General features: G+C 54.3%; 1 protein-coding gene across 1 annotated transcript in view; it reads left to right on the top strand.

Moving 5' to 3' along the window:
* The first annotated feature begins 4,367 nt into the window (after nucleotides 1–4,367).
* The window catches only part of SCUBE1 (signal peptide, CUB domain and EGF like domain containing 1), a 153,491-nt gene continuing 137,147 nt past the window's right edge, over nucleotides 4,368–20,711 (top strand). Inside the window, exon 1 of the mRNA XM_004379994.1 lies at nucleotides 4,368–4,495. The gene's annotated coding sequence lies outside the window, so the exon portion shown is untranslated. The remainder of the gene's footprint in view (nucleotides 4,496–20,711) is intronic.

The raw sequence follows: 20,711 nt of genomic DNA, 5'->3' as shown, positions 1-20,711 counted from the left end.
GCGCGCCTCTTTGCAAAGTAACTTCTGGAGCCGCCCGCGCCCCCTCCCCGCAGCCTGGCGGCCCGGAGCTCCCGGTGCCCGGGGGCCGCAGCAGGGGGTGGACTGGGCCCTGGGGAAGGGTGAGCGTGCGGCGGGAGGAAGAAAGAAAGCAAGCGCGACGGCTGACCGAGGGGGCCCGGCGTGTGGACCGAGGGCGGGGGACCCAGAGCCACAAGGGCGCGCCCCCAGGGGAGAGGGGAACCGGGGAGGAAGGGAGCGAGGGAGAAAAGACCGACCTCGAAAAAGGGAGGGGAGGTGGTCGATGGAGGGACAGACGGACAGGGGAAACAGACAAAAGGACACGTAAAGAAAGCCAGAGAAAGACACGGAAGGGAAGAGAAGGGACCAGACAGGCCGCAGGGGGAGAGGAGGAAACCCAGGGAGGGAGAAGGAGGCGAAGGGAACAGCCAGAAGGTGAAGATCAAAAGAGGGAGCCTGGAGGGATTGCTAACCCAAGGAAGGGAGAAGAGGAGAAGTGGAGACAGACCGACAGCCAGAGGAGACTGGAGGACTGGGGAGGGGGAAGAAGGAGAGAGGGAGACAGACAGATAGGGATGGAGATGCCTGGAAATCTAGGCACAGAGGGAATCTGATGGACAGACAGTCAGACAGGAGGGGGAGGAAGGCAGAAGAGAAGCCGGACAGACGCGGGGAAGGAACTGGATGGGAACACAGAGAAAGTGGAGACAGATGTGGACATCGGAGAGGGGGTCCGGGAGGGAGGCTGCAAACACGAACGAGGGAACAGGCATCCGACAGGGCAGGCAGGCAGCCGTCGTGGGGTGGGGGTGCCCCAGTAGGTCCCACCGATACCCGCTGCCCTCCCGCCCTGTCCCTTCCTGCTGTCTGGTGGTCTGGAAGGGGCTCTCTGACAAAGCTGAAGTCACGTTCTCGCCCCCCACGTCTGTGGAGGACTTTCCTCCGTTTCTCAACTTTGGGGTGGTGTGAAATTGGGGGTCCCTGACTGCCCCTGCTCTGTTCTTGGCATTCCCTGGCTGGCGCACTGGGCTCCCTGAGGTCTGTATGTAGGATCAGGGGTCTGCGTCCTCAGAGTCGTGCCCAGAGCGGGGTGCCAGTCCATTTAAAAGACTCCGCAGTTGGAGCTGAGCTGTTTCTCTAGCCCCAGGGAAGTGGACCCTGCTGCTCACACCCAGTCCCCCATGCCTGTGAGGCGTCTCTCCCTGGCTTTGGGGACCTGCATCCCTGTACGGCTGCTCCTGCGTGTGTCTCTCTTTACCTCTCTGTCCTTTCTCGTGTCGCTCTGGGTCTGTCTCCGGGTCCCCCAAGCCCAGCTCATGTGTGACCTGAACTCTTGCCCTTGGAAGCCCCTTCCGGGACTGAAACCCAGCAGCGCGAGCCCCAGCACCAGCAAACCGCTAGTTGGGGAGGGAGTCCCAGCCCAGGTCAGCGAACCAGAGGGGGCGCATGGCCTAGGGCACCTCTCTCCTCCTGCCCCACCCTCTCCCCAGCCCCTCACGTTTTTAAGAGCACCCAAAGACATGCTGATGTGGTGTGTTGGAAGGTGCCCCCACCTGCCCCATCAGCTTCCATCCTCCATTTCTGTCCCCGCGAGGACGTCTACCTGGTGGGAGATTGGGGAGCGGGAGGATCGGAGGCTCCAGAAGTTTCCCTCCTCTCATTCCCACACACCGACCCTTGGGAAGTGGGAAGGGCCATGTCCGTGGCCTGCTGTCCCTGCTGGTCCCTGTCTCAGAAGTGGCCCCAGTCGCCCCTGCACAAGCATGCCCTCTGGCCCTCTCTGGCCTCTGCCCTTGAGACAGTGCCACCCTGCTGGGGGCCTCTGCTGCCGTTTTCCCAGAGGTCCTCACCCATGTTACTGCTGCCAGTGGTTGTCTCCCCCTCCCCCACCCCCATTGCCGGCTCTGGTCTCCTGCACCCACAGCTGTAGGGGGTGGGCTGCCCATGTGAGCAGACACAATTACCCTGGAAAGTAATTCAGCCTGCCGCGTGCACGTGCACACGTATGTGGGCACATGTGTATATGTGTGCATGTGTGTGCACGCCTGGAGGTTGCTTCTTCCGTGTTTCCTTTTGGTGCTTCTCTTCCTTCTGGGGCAGGCTGGAGCCTTGGGCGCTGGAGCAGGCAAGGAGGGGTCCTGGGGGGTAGGTTCTTAGCAAGGCCCTCCACCCAGATTTAGAATTCATGACACCAGGGAAGTAATCCAGAAAGGACCTTCTTGGGGACCAGGCACTCTAGGGCGAGACCAGAGGTGTGAAAAGATGGCTCCATTTCCGGCTTCTGCTGGAGTGGCTGCCCTGGGTGACTGCTGAGTGTCCCCAGTGGAGTCCTCCTGGGTCCTTCTGTCTGTCTGCTGTCCATCCGTGTTTTATGTATAGCCAGCTGGAAGTACCATAGAAAAGCTCAGACCTGCTTACTCTGTGTCAGAGCCCAGACTGCCCCTCAAGAGCTATCACCCACAACAAGACCTCTCTGGGCCTCAGTCTCCTCCCTGGTCTTCCAAGGCATTAACTTGGCTTCTTGCTGAGTGTCTTAGTCATCTAGTGCTGCTGTAACAGAAATACCACAAGGGGGTGGCTTTAACAAAGAGAAATTTATTCTCTCACAGTCCAGTAGGCTACAAGTCCAAATTCAGGGCATCAGCTCCAGGGGAAGGCTTTCTCTGTCAGCTCTGGAGGAAGGTCCTTGTCATCAATCTTCCCCTGGTCAAGGAGCTTCTCAGGCACAGGGACCCTGGGTCCAAAGGACACACTCTGTTCCCGGTGCTGCTTTCTTGGTGGTATGAGGTCCCCAACTCTGCTCACTTCCCTTTTGTCTCTTGTAAGATAAAAGGTGGTGCAGGCCACATCCCAGGGAAACTCCCTTTGCATTGGATCAGGGATGTGACCTTAGTAAGGATGTTACAATTACACCCTAATCCTCTTTAACATAAAATTACAATCACAAAATGGGGGACAACCACACAATTCTGGGAATCATGGCCTAACCAAGTTGGCACATACTTTTGGGGGACACAGTTCAGTCTGACACTGAGGTTCTGGCCGTGCTGTCCTGGGCCCCTGAGGTTCCTCTCCCTGTCTGGCCTCTGTGTGTGTGTGTGTGTGTGTGTGTGTGTGTGTGTGCGCGTGTGTGTGCATTTGGTGTATGCACAGATGGCACAGAGACCATTTTGCATTGTCTGGCCCCAATAGCGGTCCCAGCCTGAAGGTGTATATGTGTGTTGGGAGATGGGAGATGAGGAGTGCCAGAGCCCTCCAAGCCTGGACTGAACTTGAGCTTGGAAGCTGGGATTTGAAGATCAGGTTTGCACCTAGGTTTCTGAGGCAAAGGAGGAGAGCAGGGGAGGTCAGACCCACCCAGGGCCTGGGTCAGGCCAGCTGAGGGTATGGTTCCACCCCTGGACGCTCCACTCTGGGCGTGCGACACCAGATTAAGAATCCTGCACCTCCGCAGCCTAGGGCATGGGGGGGTCCTATCTCAGGTCACCCGCAGGGGCTTCCTGGCTTGGCCTCTGCCCGCTGCTCCTGCCTAGCCTCAGTTTCCCCATTTGTAACCCCAAGGGGCTGGATTTAAATTCCTCCAAGGACCCTTCTGTTTCTAAATTCTAGAATAAGGACTGTGGAGGAGGGTTGGAGTGATGCTTGTCGGGAGAGCAAGACAGAGAGCGAGAGAGATTGCTGGCTTTTCCTTCCTGCGACCCTTGTTGGCGTTGAGGGCTGTCAAGCTGATTCCGACTCATAGCGACCTGTGTAACCAAGTAGCACTGCCCCATAGGGTTTTCTTGGCTGTAATCTTTATGGAAATACATCGCCAGCTCTTTTATCCTGCTCTGGTGGCGCAGTGGTTAAGAGCTCGGCTGCTTACCAAAAAGTCAGCAGTTCAAATCCACCAGCCACTCCTTGGAAACCCTATGGGGCAGTTCTACTTTGTCCTGTAGGGTCGCTGTGAGTCTGAACTGACTCGACAGCAAGGGGCTTGGTGGTTCTGGTTTATCTGCGGAGTTACTGGGTGGGTTCAAATCACCAACTTTTCGTTTTCCAGCAAGCACTCAACACTTGCACCACCAAGGCCCCTTCCCTGTGATCTTAAGCCTCGGATTTTCTCATCTTTTTTTAGTGGGAATATTAATCCTGCTTAATGGGATTGTTGTGAAAATAATTGAGACCAAGGATATTGGTAGCATCCTGCCTGGCACAGAGAAGCTGCCCCATGTGACTACTACCCTACTATCGTTGTTAATTACCCCATAAGGAATGGAAGGCCAGGGGCAGGCGGAGGTCCCCGCTCTGCCTGCCTCCCGCTTCCCAGGCCACATCTCACCTGTTGCCCCCCCCCCCTCCACAGGGGCAGTGGACGTGGACGAGTGCTCAGAGGGCACGGATGACTGCCACATCGACGCCATCTGCCAGAACACGCCCAAGTCCTACAAGTGCCTGTGCAAGCCAGGTTACAAGGGGGAAGGCAGGCAGTGTGAAGGTGAGGTCAGCCCCGCCCGCCCCGCCCCGCTCCCCAGACGCCCGCCCGGCTCGCCAGACACCGGGGCAGCCCTGCCCCAGTTAGCGCCAGCAGGGGCTGCGTCTCCAGCTCTGCCGAGAAAGCCCGCAGCACAGCCTCCCTCAGCCCTGGGAGGGGACTGCGGGCTTCCCGGGAACACAGGCTGCTTCCTGGAGGGCGGGAGGTAGTCACCGGGTGCCCCGCTCACCTGGGTTTGAGAGGTCTGGGATTTTTTTTTAAAGCAATCGGATTGAAGCATTGAATGATATATTTGTGCATCTGTCCCCAGCTGGACGTAATGATGAGAAAGGTCTGGCGTGACCCCCCTGAGGTCCCTAACTTCAAAGCCGAAACCCCCTGCTCAGCCTGTAGCCCCCCAGAGGACCAGATCAGTGGCCGGCCACGGCCTTTGTGCGGCTGGCCCAGGCCTCCGGTCTCCAGCGCCAGAGCATGCGCAGAGACACATGGATTTGCGCCTTCCGTCTATCCAACCTTCTTTCCCTACACCTGGGGGGCTGGTCTGACCGTCTGGCGTGAGAACCTGCCTCCCTGGCGGCGGAAAGTCCGAGAGCGGAGCAGCGTCGGCTGGCTGGGGGTGGAGCCAGAACTCTCCACGCCAGACAGCGCCTCCGGGCGCATTCCTCCCGCGCTGATCTGTGAGCTCTTCCGACTACCTGGGGCTGTAGACAGCTCTCTCAGTGACTCCTGTGCGCCCCTGGATGAGTATCACTGATCCAGGTCTTCCCTGTAAGTCCCCATTTTGTAGAAGAGGAAAACTGAGGCTTGCAGAGGGGCAAGGACGGAAACCCAGGTGTCCTAATTCCCACGCCGCGGCTCTCTGGATTCTCGATTTCCTCTCCCAAGCCCTGAGTTTTTCAAAGTGTGAGATTTGTGCTAGGAAAACGGCCCGTGGGAGCAAGATGACTACCTATTCTTTCTCTATAAGGGTTTGTTGTTACTATTGTTGTAGGGTGATGATTTCGGCTCAGCGACCCCATGGGGCGAGTTCAACTGCCCCAGAGGGTTTTCTGGGCTGTAATCTTTACGGGAGCAGACCACCAGGTCTTTCTCCTGAGGAGCTGCTGGGTGGGTGCAAATCGCCGACCTTTCGGTTCGCAGCCGAGAGCTTAACTGTTGCGCCCCCAGCGCTCCTTGTATCTGGCTTTAAAGGAGCTGAAGTCGCGTAGGAGATGCAGCTGCCCCTCCCTGGGTGCTGGCGTTTGTTTATCCGTCTCAGTTACGGAGCCTCGGCTTGGAGCCCAGCACTGGGCAGACACCATCGCCCTGGCTCATGCCAGGCTGGGCCACATCCCTGGCCTTGTGTAGGGTCCAGAGGCCAGAGGGGGAGCTGGCGCCTGCCTACAGCCCTCTGGAAGGGGGCCAGGCTGCAGGCAGATACAGCAGGTCATGAGCAAGAAGCCTGGTGGGCCGGGATGATCCGGGCCACTGGCAGCGCCTGGAAGTTGGCTCCATGGTTCCAAGTGGCACGTGTGAGGATGTGTGCGACCATTTTTGGACATTGTGCCCTGCCCGGCAGGCTTGGTACCCTGGCAGGGGAGGGTGGTGGTGGCAAGCCAGGACTGGGTCACCAGCGGCCAACTGCCCTTGGGGACCCTTCAGAAACAGGAGCATTGGGAGGCTTTCCCCTGCTGGCCTGAGAGCCCAAAGAGGCCACCAGGGTAGAGGGGACAGCAGCAGGGGAGAGGGACAGCAGCAGGGGAGAGGGAAAGCAGCAGAGGAGAGGGGACAGCAGCAGGTGAGAGGGGACAGCAGGGGAGAGGGACAGCAACAGGGGAGAGGGGACAGCAGCAGGGGAGAGGGACAGAAGCAGGGGAGAGGGGCAGCAGCAGGGGAGAGGGACAGCAAGGGAGAGGGACAGCAGCAGGGGAGAGGGGACAGCAGGGGAGGGGGCAGCAGCAAGGGAGAGGGACAGCAGCAGGGGAGAGGGGACAGCAGCAGGGGAGAGGTGACAGCAGAAGGGGAGAGGGGACAGCAGCAGGGGAGAGGGACAGCAGCAGGGGAGAGGGGACAGCAGGGGAGAGGGACAGCAGCAGGGGAGAGGGGGCAGCAGGGGAGAGGGACAGCAGCAGGGGAGAGGGGACTGCAGGGAAGAGGGACGGCAGCAGGGGAGAGGGGCAGCAGCAGGGGAGAGGGGCAGCAGCAGGGGAGAGAGGAAGCAGGGGAGAGGGACAGCAGGGGAGATGGACAGCAGGGGAGAGGGGACAGCAGCAGGGGAGGGGGACAGCAGGGGAGAGGGGCAGCAGCAGGGGAGAGGGGACAGCATCAGGGAAGAGGGGCAGCAGCAGGGGAGAGGGACAGCAGCAGGGGACAGGGGACAGCAGCAGGGGACCAGGCAGCAGCAGGGTGGCGACCAGCCAGCAACAGGGTCGGGACTGGGCAGCAGCAGGGTGGGGACCAGGCAGCAACCTGGTAGCCACATGGAAACAGAGGTCTTTGGGCCCCAAACTGCAAAGTCCCAGGAAGCATCTGAGATTTTGATGTCTGTGTTCTCAGGGATTCCCCAAGTGGTGTTTCTCCAAGTGTGGCTTGGACCGCTGGTGCTGTGTCAAATGCAGACTCCCAGGCTTTCTGGTTGGGGATTGGTTAGTGAGGTCTGGGGAGAGGCAGTGGGGGGGGGGGTCTGTATTTTAACACGTGTCCCAGCAGACAAGCAGGAACGGCTTCTAGAAGGGGAGTGACCGCTTCCCACAGCCCTGTGTGGTCCTCCTCATACACGTGAGCTTCTTGGGGACCTGCAGGGAGGGGGATACCACCTAGAGACTAGACTTCCGGCCCAAGGCTTGGAGAGTCGGGGTCTAGCTGTACACATGGCCCATTGGTATCTGCCAGTGGCCAACGCCTGGGGCCAGAGCGGGGGACTTTGGGAGGAGGAGGTCTGGGTTTGAGTCCCTGCTGTTGAGTCCCAACTGCCCTGTGACCTGGGGCAGGCAGTCACTGTCCTCTGGGACCTCAGGGTTCCTTCTCCTGACATCTTTAGGGTGGACGAGGTGGACTCCCTCAGTGGTCTGCAGCCTTGCTCCTGCTGCACCCCGCTGGGGACTACATCCCCCGCCACAGGGCTGGGCTCACCATGGCCCTGGTTTTCAGGTGGCGTCTGTAGGAACCCCCTGGAGGGGGTCTCCTGGGTGACCGACCTCTCGGCCCCTCTCAGCCCATCGCTGGCTCCCTTTCCAGTGTAACGAACCAGCCTGCTCCCCATTGTCTGTGGTCTGTGGTGCCGGGATTTAGCCCTGCCCCAGCACTCCAGTATATATTGGTCCCTTCTCTTCTGCCACTGGAGCCCTGGTGGCACAGTGCTTAAGAGCTCAGCTGCTAACCAAAAGGTTAGCAGTTTGAATCCACCATTCGCTCCTTGGAAACCCCGTGGGGCAATTCTGCTCTGTCCTATAGGGTCACTGTGAGTCGGAATCGACTCGACGGCAACGCGTTTGGTTTTTTTGTTTTCTCCTGCCACTGGGCATTCGCCACCTGCGTCTCTGCCTACTTAAGCCACTGACCTGCCTGCTCCTCCCCATGGCCCAGCTTCTTGGGTCCTCTCCTCCACGCAGGAGGGCTCACCCTTTGTCTCCTACCTTCAGAGTCCTCTTTTAGCTCCCCCGTCTGCCTGTGTCCCTGGTTGGCAGTCAGACTCCTGGTCCCAAGCCCAGGTCTGCCGTCCCCTGACTGGCGGGCCTCCTCTCCTCATCTGTTAGCAGGCAGTCATATTGCCCTGCGGGGTGTGAGGTTGCAAGTGGATGAGACGTGTGGATGTGCTTCAGAACTGCCAGGGCCCTTCTGGTCCAGGCCTCCCGTGCTCTCCAGCCTCGCTCCGGTCCTGCCTTTACCTCCTAAACCCCTGAGCAGCATTGGGTCCTGGCCACACATCCACATGCCAGGCTGTTCTGTGTTCCGGAGCCCCAGCTCGGGCTTCTCCCATGCCTGGAGCTCCTTCCCCTCCCTTTGTGACCTGGCTAGTTCCTAATCATTTGCCTCCTCCAGGAAGCCTTCCTTGATACCTCCACTTACACTCGTGTATGTGCACGTGAATGCGTTAAGGACCTGCTCTGCTCCCAGAAGCCCCTGGGCTTCCCTCCATCATAGCACTCCTGACCCTGGATTAGAATTAACCATCTTGCTCCCCCACTGAGCTAGGAGCTCCTTTAGTGAGGGCTTGAGGGCTGCTGTGGGCTCGGTGTTGAGACCACGCTAAAGCTGTCAAACTCGGGCTGAGCTCCTCAATGGACACTTTTCTGCTTGTCACTCTGTTCCTTGGGGCAGGGCCTGGCACCAGCGTGGGTGTGCAGAAAATGTTTAGTCTGTGTTGGCTCTCTTTTGCCCAGACTGGAGTTCAAGTTAGATGTGCGCCTTGTAGGGCGCCCATAGAGAGAAGTGTGAAGGCATGCTGGGTCCACGGAGGTCCTGTGCTTGCCATGATGTCATTTGGACTCCGTCCAATGAGAGAGGAATGGGGACAGGCCTGACCTCTGCATGGAGCTGGGCTGCAGCCACCTCTGCCCCAAATGGACTGAGAGTTTGGGTGGTCAGTGGACCTCCCTAAACCTCAGTTTCTCCTTTGGTTATATGGACCAAAAATATGGCCCACCTCAGGCTGTCCTGAGATTGAATGAGATGCGGTGGCTGCCTGTCTCAACGGCAGCTCACAGTGGGCACTCAGAAGATAATGTATGCTGCTATCATCATCATCACCACCACCATCACCATCATCTATCCACACTGCCTCTCACAGTGGTCTCAGGCTCAAATGAGATTATGAATGTGAAGACCTTTGAAAATCGCTAAGTGCTATAAGAGGTGATCATGATGGTGCCACTTAGTCCCTGCCTTCAAGGAGCTTATGTTCTGGTTGGGCTGTATGAACTGAAAGTACTTTATCAGTGGAAATTCTTCATTAGCAGGATAGGGTAGTGTGGGTGCTGAATCAGTACCTGCTGAGTTGCTGTATTAATAGCACAGAGAATAACTTAGGAACTGAGAGGAAGATGCTGTTGGGTCACTTACTCACTGAAGTGAGTGGACTGGTGTGGAGTCTGGGGGCCTAAATGGACCCTGTCCCACTGCACCGAGGTTTTCTCATCCCAAGGGACCTACCCACAGCCACTGAGTGTCAGAATCATTGCAGCTGCTGGAGTGTTCACCCAAGGGCCATCAGATCCCCCAGTGGCTTCCCTAGGAGGACTGTGCAGCGGATTCTGGGCACTCTATGAAGCCTGGAGGGGCTGCAGGCTGTGTGCAGTAGCGGCCTGAGGGACCTTGGAGGCCATCTAGTTGTTTACTTCCTCGGTTTACAGATGGGGAAGTGGAGGCACAGGATAGGAGGCGTCTTGTCTGAGTTGCAGCCGGAGCCCAGATTTGATGGGCCGATTTGTTCACACTGCATTTCTGCAGGTGATTGTATCTGTCTGGGTATTTCTGCTCTGAGAGAGGGAATGAACAGTCCACATTCAAGTTTGCATAGTGATTAGAGCACAGACTTTGGCATCAGACTGCTTGGAGTCAAATCCTACCAGTGTAGCTTGAAGAAGTTACTGAACCTCTGTTTATCCGTAAAATGGAGATGGTAATAGTATTGACTTCATAGAGATATTGTGAGGATTCAATGAGTTAATAAATGTAAAGCATTGTGAACATAGCCTGGCACATGGACACAACTCTATAAACATTAGATGCTGTTACTGTGATGATGTTGATGATAATGATGTTGATGATGATGATGATGATGATGATGATGATGTTAATGACATTGATGATGATGTTCATGATGATGATGATATGTTAGTGATGATGATGATGGTGATGGTGATGGTGATGATGATGGTGATGTTGATGACGTTGATGATGATGTTGATGATGATAATGTGATGTTGATGATAATGTTAATGATGATAATGATGTTGAGGTTGATAATGATGTTGATGTTGATGATGTTGATATTGATGATAATGTTGATGATCATGGTGATGATGATGTTGATGATAATCTGATGTTGATGTTGATGGTGATGATGACGATAATGATGTTGATGTTGATAATGATGTTGATGTTGATGATGTTGATATTGATGATAATGTTGATGATGATGATGTGCAACATGTGAGAATGAAGCTTTGTCTTTGCCCAACAATTCCCAGGATCTAAAATGGCTGAGAAATGGGGTGTGTTGGTTCATTGGCTATTCAGATAAACCGTATACACGTATCTGCATCCCCAAATATACATACATTCACAGGTGACCATTTACAAGTATGTATAAATAAGACACTTGACAGAAGGCTCTCCTTTCTTCAACTAAACCCACCTCAGATATGGCAAATATGCCGCCACCTTCTTCCACAGCAGACTTCAGTAATCAATCACTGCACACTCCACACAGCCATTTCCACTTTATATGAACCTCCCGACCCCTGTCTGAGCTCCTGAGCTGGCCTAGGGTTCTGCCACACCAGAGTTGGTGTTTTGGGGGAAATGAGCACCCTGTCCTTCAAATCCCACAGACTTTGTGGTTTCCTGTGATATCACAGAGGACAGATTCTCAGCTGAGCATGCTTGGGGAGCGCGGCGCCCACAGGCTCCCCAGCTCTTCACGGGAAATGGGCCAGGTTGGTGGCGATGGTCAGGCCAGGTGATGGGAAGGCCCCGTGGGGCGGACTGGGCTTTTTCATGTCCTTCACTGAGTCACTTTGAGACTCTTGCTGGTTGTAAAAAACACTTTAGCAAGCCCAGCACCTGAGGCAACCTGATGCCTATTCTGGGCTGGGCCTTAAGCTGGTGTCGGAGGACGGTAAATGGCTGTTATCAATCCTGGGGTGTCAGGAATGGCCTCCCAGAGCCTCATCTACTCTGAAGATGAGGAAGCTGAGGCTTTGAGAAAGACAGGAGCTAGTCTGAAGATATCTAGTGTGGGCTGGTAGCAGAGTTAGCTAGGGAAATTGGGCCCAGGGAGGTCAATCTTTAGCCAGGTCGCCAGCTGAGAAGTAGTGGGGCCTGGATTTTAACCTAGGTCAGCCCTGGGGTCCCAGCAGTGAGCCAGGCTCCCCTCAGCATGTCTGAAAGCAGTGAGAGAGGCTTCTTAGCTATGGAGTTAGAGGGGGCTGCAGGGACCGTTTCTTCTTTATGCCTCCCACCCTGCAATTGTTTCCACCAGCTTGTCTGAGCAAGGCCCTAGGGAGGGAAGGGGCTGGAAGCATGTCATCCATCCATGTAACTGGGGCTGACACCCCTCCAGGCTTAGCCCAGCACTCAGCTCAAGCACTCTGTGCCACTAGCTACTGCCATTCTCTACTATATACACTGTTTTCTCTCCCTACACTCATCCCAGCGTCCCCGTCTTTGTTAGTTCCTCAAACTTGCCAGCTCCTTCCTACCACAGGGCCTTTCCACACTCCGTCTCCTCTGCCCTCTTCATTTAGCTTCCCCAGCCCGTCAGGCCTCTTGCGCACGGCCCCTTAGGAAGCCACCAGGGCAGCCCAGCCCTGCCCCGGCCTCCTGGTCTGAATTAGCTGGGTCTGTCTGTGCTCATTCTGACTGGGGGCGAAGAGGGGCCACTTCATCCCCCTTTAAATGCTTCAACTCATTTAACCTTAATTGCCTTGTTTTCATAGACATTTACTAAGGAAAAGGACCAAATTATAGCTGGAATTGGGTCTTACTAATCTTAATTAAAAGCTCTTGCTTGTAATCAGGACCAGGTCCCCAAACGAAGAGCAAACGGCCCTCAAATGCCTTGTTTAAATAACTAAGACCCTCCTGATAATCACTGTTTAGTCTGAACCAGCCGGGCACATCAGTCCTTCTACGCGTTCTTAATTTTTTAGACCATTTATTCAAGTGGTTTTATCCTACTTGCAAGTTCCAACTCGGGCCTTTTCCAAAATGTTATAATTAAAACTCTTGGGGGAAATAACTTTTTGTTTTGGCCACAGCGTATCAAATATATTACTATTTTCCCTTTTTTGTGAGACGGGAAAAAAATGACAAGCTTAGGGACATGAGAGATCCCAAAATTAGCATGTATGTAATGAATGTAAATAGTGACTTCCTGAATTTTATATCCCCGGGGTCTACTTGTCAGTCACTGAAGTTAGGTAGATTACAGGCCACGTTATTAAGTGTTTTAACAAAACTCCTAATAATAACCCAGTGATCCAGTGAGTTGAACATCCGGGGGAAAAAAAAATCTTAAAACCAATTGGCCTTCTTGGCGAATAATGTCCATGAGCTTATAAAATTCTTTTCATTATCATTATTGCACACTTTATGGAAACTCCAGATAAAACTCTAATCTTGGGGGTGGAGGGAGGTCAGGAAAGGCAAGTAGGAGGCTGGCGGGAGGGGAAGGAGGGGAAATTCTTCTCCTCCTAGTCTTAAAATGTGCAATTATGCGTGCTAACGTGTGCCCCTCCAAAGATGAAAGCGCTCAAGTCCAGCAGACCAGCGGGCAGGAAGAAATTGGATGTGACTTAAAATTCCAAGTTGCTGTCAGCTAGCAATTAGGCGGTGTTGCTTTCAGCTGGTCCTAGCTCTGCCCTAGAGTTGAGGCCTCTTGGAAAACCCCTGGGGCCCATGTATGTGTTTTAGAAGAAAAAATTGAAAGCTCATGCTGGTGACAATTAAGCATTGGAGGCAAGCTCACCCCTCTGAGCCTCAGTTTGCCCATCTGTAGAATGTGTGCATTGGACTTGATTCAGTTCGGTATCGAGAATGTTTGCTGAGCACCTGCTGTGTGGCAAGCTTGGTGCTGGGGCCCAGGCCTGTTCTATGCCCTTGAAGACCTCACGGGTTAGTGGGAAAGAAGCTGGTGAAGGACATGATCTTAATGAGGTGTGGAAAATGGAAATGCAGACTCAGTGGGAGGGGAGAAGAGGGAGTAGGTATTTCTGCTTGGAGGAGGGGGAGGGAGAAATTAGGGAGGTCTTCCTGGAGGAGGTGTCATCTGGGCCAGGTTGGGAAAGCGGAACAGAAATGGGTTCAGACATCTCTTCCAGCTCTGACAATTGGTGGAAATGTTTGCAGCAAGGATTCAGAGGTCTGTGTTTTTGGTCCTTGCTGACCCAGTATGTCCCACAAGTGGCCCAGCCTTCCCTAGCCCTGGGTTCCTCATCCATCGAATGGGCACGCTGACACCCGCCTTGCAGAAAAGGCATTGAGTGGAGGTTTGAGGATCAAAAGGGGCCTTGTGGTATGTGACAGTGTGTTGAGGGCACTGCCGCTTCCTGCAGATTGGGTTTTTCTGTCTACACCCCCATTTCTCCTTAGGATTAGAGGTTCTCTGCCCCCACCTTCAGTGTCTCCAGGCTCCCAGCAGCAGGCCCCTCGCTGCGCCTTCCTCCGGGCCCTCTTGCCTCCTCCTGACCCGCTTCTTATTACAGTGGCTGTATTTGTTTTTCCATCAGAGGAATGCTAACCAGAAAAAAAACCATTATTTCTAAGAAAATAAACTGTGGGCTTGTTGGCCTTTGAATGCTACTGAAACTGGATGATGGCCTTCCCCAAGGCCTTGAGACAAAGAGGGCCGGGGCTGGTGTGCGGGTGAGGTCAGGGGCTCTCGGAGGGGGCTCTGCGGGGGTCCTCCACATGGGCCAGGCTGCAGCCCTGGGAGAAGAGTGTTTCAGAGTCCTGCCGGGCGGCTTGCACTTCTGGCCGGGGTCCTCACAGCTGCTGGTGCCATAGCTCCCCACTCCCTCCCAGGCTGTCCAGGATGCACCCCACTCTCCAGGACCCCCAGGCCTGCCGTCTGGGCTGCCTTGGTGAAGTCGGCCTTGAGATATAGTGGTGGGGTGGGGCTGGGTAATTCACTGTGGGGAAGTGAAGGAAGAAAAGAGGGGAGACCCCAAGCCAGGGCCCTAGTTGGGGGGCAGGCCTGAGAGGTAGGGCCTGATCCTGGTAGGGTCCACAGGGAGGCAACCCAGTCTTGAAGGTGAGGCTTGAGGGAAGGAGAGCGGACAATGGGCAAGTCTCCAAATCATTCAGTCATTCAACAGACATTGCCAGACCACCTTTGGAACCCCACGCCCTGTGACAGGCATCGAGGGGACAAGAATAGTTCCTGTCCTCAAGTCACCCATGTGAGCGGGATGTGACTGCTGTTAGGATAAAGAGAAGCCAGGCCAATGGGAGCACAAAGAAGACACGAGCAGCAGTACCATGAGAGGCAGGCAGGGACGATTTGGGGGAGGCAGTGGAGTCTAAGACAAGCAGGAGTCAAGCAGGCAAAAAGGAGAGGGGAGAGTGTTCTGGGCAGAGGGACCAGCGTGAACAAAGGCTTCGAGGAGTCAGTAGAAAAATGACTATAATGATAGGTGGTATTTACAGAGGTATTAAATCTAGAATTAAGGAGGGGACAATCAGGCTGGGCCGATGTCTCCAAGAATATTGTGTTAGGGTTAACTCGTGGAGTCCCTGGGACAACCCTCTGAAGTAGATGAACTATTTTAAATTCCCGTTTTACAGATGAGGAAACTGAGGCCCAGAGAAGTGGAGTCCTTGCTTCAGGTCACACAAGTGAGGAAGTGGCAGAGCCGAGGTCTGTGTGATCTGAGTCCCTGTCATGCGTGATATCCCCCACTCCCTGGTGTGTGCCACACGGGGCTCTGTGAGACCTCAGAGGGGAGAACCTGGAACATGGGGGGCTGTGTTAGGGAGGCGGATTGTCTCTGACCTGAGAGGAACCTTCTACTAGTCAGAGGTGCCCCTGGTTGGAGCAGCTCCCGCTTCAGGGTGGTGAGCTCCGTCTCCGCAGATGTTAGCAGAGGCTGCTGGGATGTGGGAAAGGGATTCAGGCATGGCTTTTATTTTATTTTAATAATTTTCAAAGACTCTTATCAAGGAAATATATATGCATGGTTAAGGAAGGATTACTTGAAATATTTGGCTTATAGTGAAAAGCAATGGTCTCCAGCCCTTTCCGCAGAGACAGCCGCTTGTAACTGTTTCCGTGTCACTTTTGCTCCACCAGGCCGCAGAGAGAGGCCTTTCCCGCGCTTGTGTCTGGGGAGCTGAGCCCGGCGCAGATGGGCCGGGCATGCTCAGCCCCATTTGAGAACCCTCTGCTGCTGCAGGGCACGGAAGGCTCCGGGTCCCTCGGGTTGGCCCCACCTGCCTGCCCCTCTGAGAGACTGAAATGCCAGGTATGGGAGTGGAGAAGTCCCTGAGACCTGGGTTCCAGCCCTGTGTGACCTGGGCCCTAATGTCCCGACTGCAAAATTGAGGGGTGGGGCTAGGAGATCCAAGGCCCCCTTGAACTCCTGTGTGGGCAGCTCCTTCTTCAGGGGGCTCCTGGCCATGGTGCAGAAGGAGTCTGGGGGCGCTGACGCTGGCTCAGTCTCGGGCAGCAAGTAGGCTGCGGAAGGACCCTGTTAGCCAGCTGTGCCCTCCGTCCCATTGGCGGCGAGGCCAGCCTCGTACGAGGCTGTGTTCCTCTGTGTCTAGGCCCTTCTTGTGCTCCAGGCTGGCAGCTCCATGTGGCCAGGGTCCGGGCTGAGGCCAAGGGGCCTGGCGGGGCAGGCGTTGGCGGGGAAGGAGGGAAGAAGGCAAGGAGGTGGCTTGGTCCTCATTGAGGACGGCGGGTCCTGGTCCTCTACTCACCGAGATGTGGGGAGACCTCTGGGCGATTGTACAAGGTTAGGGAGTATGGACTGGAGCCACATTTGCTACTTAATAGGTGATCCTGAAAGTCACTGAAACTCTCTGAGCCTCAGTTTCTCCATCTGTGAGAATGGGGAGTAACAATTCAGACCTTCCCACCTGATCTATAAGGAGCTCTGGCACGCAGGTGGTTTGTAATTGGCTGCTAACCGAAAGGTTGCCAATTCAAACCCACCCATCGGTTCTGCAGAAGAAAGGCCTGGCCATCTATTCCTGTAAAGATTGCAGCCAGGAAAACCCTATGGAGCAGTTCTGCTCTGTCACGTGGGGTTGCCATGAGTCTGGACAACTCAATGGTAGCTAACAATAACAGCGACAGCCCGGGTTTAGTGAGGAGTAAGCCTTTTGCTGTGAAGGTGGTTCCTCCTGAGGAGTTGTTGCTGCTGCTGCTGCTACTTTTGTTACTATTGGAGAGAGACTCCACCAGGGATTTGGAGGGAAGGAGAAGGAAACAAACCGCACCAGGTTAGCTCAGGCCCCGCCTATCGCCGATCTCAGCAGGAAGAAGCCCGAGCAGGCCTGGGATTCAAGTTGCTGCCGGCTGCTGGCTTGTGACAAGGTGGGGTCCTCGGTATGCCTCTGGGCCTCGGTTGCCCCTTTGTAAAATCCAGGGGGGTGGATTGGAGGAGCTCCAGGACCCAGCTTCCCAACTCTAAGCGGCAGCCTGGGTTTTGTGGCCACTTCCTGCTCCTGATGGTCCTCCTCTTGTGAGTTCAGAGGTGGCTGAACCAGTGGAGCAGCGCCTCAGGCCTGCAGTTTGTGGGGGCCTGGGGTAGTTCTGCTCTGTCCAGTAGGGTCACTATGAGTCGGAATCCACTAGACAGAAATAAGGTGGAGTGGGGAGGCCTTCGTTGCTAAGGGGACAAAAGAATGAGCAGACCAGTAATTGGCAGAAGGGGTGGTGGGGCCTTCCTCAGGGCCGACAGAGGGTCCTTCCTCACTTCCCTCTCAAACCTTCCAATGGGTCAGGCTTCCTTTGGCCACATTGCTTCGGTACTAATTAGATCTGACATTGTAACCCAGGAGCAGCCCCCAGGGAAGGTTCAGAGCATTTTTGAGTGAAAGAGGAAAGAATTAACTGGTCCTCGCCATTTTGGTTTGATAGGGAAATCCCCCTGGTTCTTGAGAACAACAAATCCCACCATTACCCAGAGCTGCACAGGTGGCATTTGAGGTCGGCTCCTAGCAAGCATCCTTATAGCAGAGCCCTGGAGATCCAGCCAAGGTGCTGGTGGCATAAACTTGTTTTTTCAAGCTCATTTATTGAGATATAATCAACATACCATACCATTCACCCACCTAAAGTGTAAATTCAGTGGCTTTTAGTATGTTCACAGAGCTGTGCACCCACTACCACGATCAAGCTTAGAACCTTTTATTATCCCCAAAAGAAACCCCGCACCCCTTAGCCATCCACCCTCCCCTCCCCCACAGAAAGCCACTAATCTACTTTCTGTCTGTCTGAGTTACCTGGCACTGCTATAACAGAAACACCACAGGTTGGTGGCTTTACCAAACAGAAATTTATTTTCTCACAGTTCAGGAGGCTAGAAGTTCAAATTCAGTGCGCCAGCGCTAGGGGAAGACTCTCTGTGTGTCCGTCGGCTCTTGGGGAAGGTCCTCGTCTCTTTTCAACTTCTGTTTCTTGACCCCTTGGTGGTCTTCACGTGGTGTGGTGTCTCTCTTCCTCATCTTTGCTTGCTCGCTGCTTGCTTATTCTGCTCCTTTATATCTCAAGAGATTGACTCAAGACTACCTCATTAACATAACAAAGAAAACCCATTCCCAAATGAGATTATAACCAGCGGTATGGGGGTTAGGATTTACAACACGTATTTTGGGGGGACGTGATTCAATCCATAGCACTGTCTCAATAGTTTTGCCTATTTGGGACACTTCGTAGAAATGGAATCAAACAGTATGTGGTCCTATGTAACTGAGACAGCAATGAATTGAAGTCAGGCTACCTGGCTCAATTCCTGGCTCCCCTGTGTCTGCTGTGTGACCTTGAGCAGGGCAGAGAACCTCTCTGAGCCTCAGTTTCCTTCGCTGTGAAATGGAGATGCTGGAGCCCACCTTTCAGGGTTGTCGTACGGGAAAGGCCACACATAGCCTGGCACACTGTTGGGGGTCTGCACCCAGAGTCTGTGAGCAGGAGGACCATTCACACACTCAACGTTCAGCAGACTTTTGTTGTACACACTCAGCCGGGTTCTGAGGCTCAAGCTGAACAGGCTGCGGTCCTTGCCCCCAAGGAACTCACAGCCTTGAAGGCCACACACAGAAGCAAGCGAGAGTAATCGTAGCCTCTGTTCGGATTGTAGGTCCCTGGGTGGTGAAAGCGGTTTGCACTTGATTGCAGTCTAAAGGTGGGCAGTTCAAATCCACCCAGCAGCACTGTGAAAGAAACGCCTGGCGATCTGCTTCTGTAAAGATTACAGCCAAGAAAACCCTATAAAGCAGTTCTACTCCAACACACGTGGGGTTGCCCTGAGTTGGAATCGGCTTGTTAGCAGTGGGTGTGTTTTTTAGTTTGGGTTCAGAGAGAGCCGTGGGGCCCAGAGGGTGGAAGGATCATGTCTACCAGGAGATCGGCAAAGGCTTCGTGGAGGGGGTGATGCTGGCCCACGGCTGGGAGCATGAGTGGGTGTTCATGGAGGGGAAGGCGCTCCTGGCAGAGGGGCCAGCAGGAGCAGAAGTGTGGGGGCCTGAAACCATGTGGGGCGCACAGAGAGGTCACTGAGCAGCTTCTCTTGGCTCACAGGGTGCGCCTTCCCACCCTCCGGCTGAGCCACGGTCATTGTGTGCAGTTAGGAATGAAAAAGTATATAGATGTGAGTTGGTTTTGCGTGACCTTTGACCCTTCCCGTAATTAACTGCTGGGCCTACTTCTGGCATTGTCTCGGTAGAAGCGAAACCTGATTGATGGATGCCAGGGGCCCACAGAGAGTGGGTTTCATTACTCAGTCATTACGAACCCAGAGCTTAACCCTGTGCCACCAGAGACAGCGGGCTTAATCCTTCCTGCGAGGCAGCCCCCAAGAAACTACCTTCCCGGGAGCGTAATTAGCCAACAAACCAGATTAAGATTTATTCATCAATAAAGACTCAACTTCCTAAGCCATACATCTCCCAGAGAATGAATGCCTGATCTAAGAAGGGCCTGCTTTCTCCTACAGCGCCCAGACAAAGGTGAAGACAGCCCTGGCAGCCCAGCCAGGAACAGGGGCTTTATTGCAGCATTTAACCTTCACTGCCACAAGGAATGTCACACAAAATGCCATTTTCAAGGGGAAATGAGAAGACATTTTCAGTAATGATCTCCAAGAGTGGAGGGTAAAGGGTGCTTTAAAAATCCTCACTTTCAGAACATTCCCCAGTCGGTCCTGATTTTTAGGACAATGCCCTAAAATAGTATTCAAATAAAATGAGAAGGAACTCTGACTCATTGCAGTAGAATTTTCTAGAACCTAGGCACCACAGACTAAATACATGTTTTATGGGGCAGCGAGAATCAACTTTGAATTAAATGAAAAAAATAGATAAACTCATCCCGTTTGGGTTCCAAACCAGTATTGTTGGCACGTAACCACATTTACAGGATTGCGTGCGTGCTGCCTTTTAATGTAGAAAAAGTAGAACTTTTAAAAATCCCATAATGAGCAGTTTGCCGTTCTGTTTTTCTCTGCTATATTGGATGTTGGGAGCTGTCTTCTGTTGGGAATTGAGCTTTTATTAAGAAGAAAAAAAATCTGACTGGGGGAGGGTCAGGGGTACACAGACGAGCCGTTTAACTTATCTTCGGCCCGGCCTTTTGGGGCTGCCTATTTTTCTCCGTGCGTATGAACCGTCCCTGCCGCCACCCCTCAACTTTGGAATTAAAAATATATAATCATGCACAGGAGCATGAAATACTTTGAAAAAAATACTCATTTCATGCACACTGGGGTTGCGGCTCCGATGAACGTAGCGACTGGCTGCGGGCTGGGGGCAAGATTCTCGGCCGTGCTATGCTTTAGTCTCCTCATCAGTAAAATGGGAGCAACAGTCACACCCGCTTGCTAGGCTGTGATGAAGGTCAAGGTCACAGAAGCTTTTCCCCAGGGCCTGGCATGGAGCTGGCAGTGATGCCCCAGGATCCCACTCTCCCTCCTCCTCCACCCTCAGAAGACATCCATTTCCGAGAAGCTTGCTGGGTGGCCCAAGGGGTGCCCTCTGGCAGGATGATAGCGTCCCCTTGGCTGGTCCGCCCCTGGAGTATGCCATGGCCTTATCTTGTTGGCCCTGGCACTCTGCCGATCAGGCCACTGCCCATTGCAAGTGTCCTCAGACATAGGCAGAGGCACGATGTCACATCTTCAGCACAATCCCATGGAGACTCTGGTCTGTGCTAGCCCCAAGCCCACAGGGGCGAGGCTCAGGAGTGGGTGGGACAGACTCACAGCATGGGATTCGTAGGTAATGAGCGTCCTGAGAACGTGCAGGAGCCAGAGACGGCGTGCCAGGCCAGCAGCTGAGAGGTGATGTTTAGGCTGGT

The sequence above is a fragment of the Trichechus manatus genome, unplaced genomic scaffold, assembly GCF_000243295.1.
Source record: "Trichechus manatus latirostris isolate Lorelei unplaced genomic scaffold, TriManLat1.0 scaffold00069, whole genome shotgun sequence".
NCBI classification, from domain to species: Eukaryota; Metazoa; Chordata; class Mammalia; order Sirenia; family Trichechidae; genus Trichechus; species Trichechus manatus.
The sequence above is the reverse complement of the archived record's forward strand: the minus strand, read 5'-3'. Positions and strand labels throughout refer to the sequence as shown.